The sequence below is a fragment of the Entelurus aequoreus genome, linkage group LG26 (genome assembly GCF_033978785.1).
Source record: "Entelurus aequoreus isolate RoL-2023_Sb linkage group LG26, RoL_Eaeq_v1.1, whole genome shotgun sequence".
Lineage (NCBI taxonomy): Eukaryota > Metazoa > Chordata > Actinopteri > Syngnathiformes > Syngnathidae > Entelurus > Entelurus aequoreus.
Window position 1 is genome coordinate 7,269,694 of NC_084756.1, and position 5,579 is coordinate 7,275,272.

At 41.1% G+C, this 5,579-nt stretch overlaps 1 long non-coding RNA gene across 1 annotated transcript in view; it reads right to left on the minus strand.

Annotated features, from left to right (window-relative positions):
• Nucleotides 1–482: 482 nt before the first annotated feature.
• LOC133643319 (uncharacterized) overlaps nt 483–5,579 on the minus strand; it is a 9,086-nt gene continuing 3,989 nt past the window's right edge. The window contains exon 3 of the long non-coding RNA XR_009824669.1: nt 483–757. This is a non-coding gene — a long non-coding RNA (uncharacterized LOC133643319). The remainder of the gene's footprint in view (nt 758–5,579) is intronic.

The window sequence follows — 5,579 nt, forward strand, 5'->3', positions numbered from 1 at the left end:
CCCTCAGCAGCTTCTGATGCTGGATGGACCCTCAGCCGCTTCTGATGTTGGATGGACCCTCAGCAGCTTCTGATGCTGGATGGACCCTCAGCAGCTTCTGATGCTGGATGCACCCTCAGCAGCTTCTGATGTTGGATGCACCCTCAGCAGCTTCTGATGCTGGATGGACCCTCAGCAGCTTCTGATGTTGGATGCACCCTCAGCAGCTTCTGATGCTGGATGGACCCTCAGCAGGTTCTGATGTTGGATGGACCCTCAGCAGCTTCTGATGTTGGATGGACCCTCAGCAGCTTCTGATGCTGGAAGGACCCTCAGCAGCTTCTGATGCTGGATGGACCCTCAGCAGCTTCTGATGTTGGATGGACCCTCAGCAGCTTCTGATGCTGGATGCACCCTCAGCAGCTTCTGATGCTGGATGGACCCTCAGCAGCTTCTGATGTTGGATGGACCCTCAGCAGCTTCTGATGCTGGATGCACCCTCAGCAGCTTGTGATGTTGGATGCAGCTTGTGCTAAATGCATCAAGTCCTCTCAGACCTCCCTCACTCTCTTCTCTGCACATGATGGAGGGGAGGGACCTTCTCTTCCTGCAGTAGTAGTTCACCCGGGCTGTGTGTGTGTGTGTGTGTGTGTGTGTGTGTGTGTGTGTGTGTGTGTGTGTGTGTGTGTGTGTGTGTGTGTGTGTGTGTGTGTGTGTGTGTGTGTGTGTGTGTGTGTGTGTGTGTGTGTGTGTGTGTGTGTGCGTGACAGAGAGGATGCTGTTGGCAGAGATTTAAACATAAGCAACTTCCAGTGAAGAGGATGCATTAGTGCTAATTAGATGTCACTGTGAGGATACTGGAGTGAAATAAATCTTTTTTTTTCTGTACTTATACATACATATACTAACCCCGTTTCCATATGAGTTGGGAAATTGTGTTAGATGTAAATATAAACGGAATACAATGATTTGCAAATCCTTTTCAACCCATATTCAGTTGAATGCACTACAAAGACAACATATTTGATGTTCAAACTCATAAACTTTTTTTTTTTTTTTTGCAAATAATAATTAACTTAGAATTTCATGGCTGCAACACGTGCCAAAGTAGTTGGGAAAGGGCATGTTCACCACTGTGTTACATGGCCTTTCCTTTTAACAACGCTCAATAAACGATTGGGAACTGAGGAAACTAAATGTTGAAGCTTTGAAAGTGGAATTATTTCCCATTCTTGTTTAATGTAGAGCTTCAGTCGTTCAACAGTCCGGGGTCTCCGCTGTTGTATTTTAGGCTTCATAATGCGCCACACATTTTCGATGGGAGACAGGTCTGGACTGCAGGCGGGCCAGGAAAGTACCCGCACTCTTTTTTACGAAGCCACGCTGTTGTAACACATGCTGAATGTGGCTTGGCATTGTCTCGCTGAAAAAGACGGCGCTTAGATGGCAGCATATGTTGTTCCAAAACCTGTATGTACCTTTCAGCATTAATGGTGCCTTCACAGATGTGTAAGTTACCCATGTCTTGGGCAAAAATGCACCCCCATACCATCACACATGCTGGCTTTTACACTTTGCGTCGATAACAGTCTGGATGGTTCGCTTCCCCTTTGGTCCGGATGACATAATGTCGAATATTTCCAAAAACAATTTAAAATGTGGACTCGTCAGACCACAGAACACTTTTCCACTTTGCATCAGTCCATCTTAGATGATCTCGGGCCCAGAGAAGTAGAAGGCGTTTCTGGGTGTTGTTGATAAATGGCTTTCGCTTTGCATAGTAGAGCTTTAACTTGCACTTACAGATGTAGCGACCAACTGTAGTTACTGACAGTGGGTTTCTGAAGTGTTCCTGAGCCCATGTGGTGATATCCTTTAGAGATTGATCATCTATATCAACTATATGATCACCTACATCAACTATATGATCATCTACATCAACTATATGATCATCTACATCAACTATATGATCTTCTACATCAACTATATGATCATCTACATCTACTATATGATCTTCTACATCAACTATATGATCTTCTACATCAACTATATGATCATCTACATCAACTATATGATCTTCTACATCAACTATATGATCATCTACATCTACTATATGATCTTCTACATCAACTATATGATCTTCTACATCAACTATATGATCTTCTACATCAACTATATGATCATCTACATCTACTATATGATCTTCTACATCTACTATATGATCATCTACATGTACTATATGATCATCTACATCTACTATATGATCATCTACATCAACTATATGATCTTCTACATCAACTATATGATCATCTACATCTACTATATGATCATCTACATGTACTATATGATCATCTACATCTACTATATGATCATCTACATCTACTATATGATCATCTACATCTACTATATGATCATCTACATGTACTATATGATCATCTACATCAACTATATGATCATCTACATCTACTATATGATCATCTACATCTACTATATGATCATCAACATGTACTATATGATCATCTACATCAACTATATGATCATCTACATCTACTATATGATCATCTACATGTACTATATAATCATCTACATCTACTATATGATCATCTACATCAACTATATGATCATCTACATCAACTATATGATCATCTACATCTACTATATGATCATCTACATGTACTATATAATCATCTACATCTACTATATGATCATCTACATCAACTATATGATCATCTACATCAACTATATGATCATCTACATCAACTATATGATCTAGAAATCTGTCATAGTGGTAATATAAACAAAAAAGTCCTTCTGAGTACTGTGTGGCTTTATATGTGACATCATTATTCTTGCTGAGTGGGCAATAAAGTGCAGAGAAAGGTGTAAAGGTGGAGCAGACACCTGAAGTACGTATCTTAAGTACGGACGTATCTAAGTCCGGACGTATCTAAGTACGGACGTATGTAAGTATGGACGTATCGAAGTATGGACGTATCTAAGTACGGACGTATGTAAGACGTCACTGCTGTCTCTGAGTGGTACTTGGCAGCCAGAAAGGCTCAACAAGCAATCAGTAAAATGGGTTTTTTTGGCTGGAAAAAGCTTTATTGAAAGCATTTAACTGATTGTGTGGATGCTGAAGAGCATGAAAACATTCACCTCAGGAATTGTACTGTGGTACTGATTGTAACTCTTATAATACCTTAGTATTTTACCTATTGTAACTCTTATAATACATTAGTATTTTATTTACCTATTGTAACTCTTATAATACATTAGTATTTTATCTATTGTAACTCTTATAATACATTAGTATTTTATTTACCTATTGTAACTCTTATAATACCTTAGTATTTTACCTATTGTAACTCGTATAATACATTAGTATTTTACCTATTGTAACTCTTATAATATGTTAGTAATTTTTACCTATTGTAACTGTTATGTTAGTATTTTACCTATTGCCTCTCTTATAATACATTAGTATTTTACATATTGTAACTCTTATAATACATTAGTATATTACCTATTGTAAGACTTATAATATGTTAGTATTTTACCTATTGTAACTGTTATGTTAGTATTTTACCTATTGTAAGTCTTATAATACATTAGTATTTTACTTATTGTAACTCCTATAATATGTTACTATTTCACGTATTGTAACTTTTATAATACATTAGTATTTTACCTATTGTAACTTTTATAATATGTTAGTATTTTACCTATTGTAACTCTTATAATATGTTAGTATTTTACCTATTGTAACTGTTATGTTAGTATGTTACCTATTGTAACTCTTATAATATGTTAGTATTTTACCTATTGTAACTCTTATAATACCTTAGTATTTTACCTATTGTAACCATTTAACAGCGATAAACAAGGGTTTACTGTACATTTCTAGTAAACTACAATATTATTATCATTGCACTACTTCATTGTTATTTATTATCATTGCACTGTTTTATTGTTATTTATTATCATTGCCCTGTGTTATTGTTATTTATTACCATTGCACTACTTTATTGTTATTTATTATGACTGTTTTATTGTTATGTATTATCATTGCACTGTTATTGTTATTTACTATCATTGTACTACTTTATTGTTATTTATCATAATTGCACTACTTTATTGTTATTTAATATCATTTAACTGTCCATCCATCCATCCATCTTCTTCCACTTATCCGAGGTCGGGTCGCGGGGGCAACAGCCTAAGCAGGGAAGCCCAGACTTCCCTCTCCCCAGCCACTTCGTCCAGCTCTTCTTGGGGGATCCCGAGGTGTTCCCAGGCCAGCCAGGAGAGATAGTCTTCCCAACGTGTCCTGGGTCTTCCCCGTGGCCTCCTACCGGTCGGACGAGCCCGAAACACCTCCCTATGGAGGCGTTCGGGTGGCATCCTGACCAGATGCCCGAACCACCTCATCTGGCTCCTCTCGATGTGGAGAAGCAGCGGCTTTACTTTGAGCTCCTCCCGGATGACAGAGCTTCTCACCCTATCTCTAAGGGAGAGCCCCACCACCCGGCCGCTTGTACCCGTGATCTTGTTCTTTCGGTCATAACCCAAAGCTCATGACCATAGGTGAGGATGGGAACGTAGATCAACCGGTAAATTGAGAGATTTGCCTTCCGGCTCAGCTCCTTCTTCACCACAACGGATCGATACAGCGTCCGCATTACTGAAGACGCCGCACCAATTTGCTTGTCGATCTCACGATCCACTCTTTCCTCACTCGTGAACAAGACTATGAGGTACTTGAACTCCTCCACTTGGGGCAAGATCTCCTCCCCAACCCGGAGATGGCACTCCACCCTTTTCCGGGCGAGAACCATGGACTCGGACTTGGAGGTGCTGATTCCCATCCCAGTCGCTTCACACTCGACTGCGAACCGATCCAGTGAGAGCTGAAGATCTTGGCCAGATGAAGCCATCAGGACCACATCATCTGCAAAAAGCAGAGACCTAATCCTGCAGCCACCAAACCAGATCCCCTCAACGCTCTGACTGCGCCTAGAAATTCTGTCCATAAAAGTTATGAACAGAATGGGTGACAAAGGGCAGCCTTGGCAGAGTCCAACCCTCACTAGATACAGGTCTGATTTACTGTCGGCAATGTGGACCAAGCTCTGACACTGATCATACAGGGAGCGGACCGCCACAATCAGACAGTCCGATACACCATACTCTCTGAGCACTCCCCACAGGACTTCCCAAGGGACACAGTCAAATGCCTTCTCCAAGTCCACAAAGCACATGTAGACTTGTTGGGCAAACTCCCATGCACCCTCAGGACCCTGCCGAGAGTATACAGCTGGTCCACAGTTCCACGACCAGGACGAAAACCACACTGTTCCTCCTGAATCCGAGGTTCGACCATCCGGCGTAGCCTCCTCTCCAGTACACCTGAATAGACCTTACCAGGAAGGCTGAGGAGCCTGATCCCACAATAGTTGGAACACACCCTCCGGTTCCCCTTCTTAAAGAGAGGAACCACCACCCCGGTCTGCCAATCCAGAGGTACCGCCCCCTGATGTCCATGCAATGTTGCAGAGTCTTGTCAACCAAGACAGGCCCACAGCATCCAGAGCCTTAAG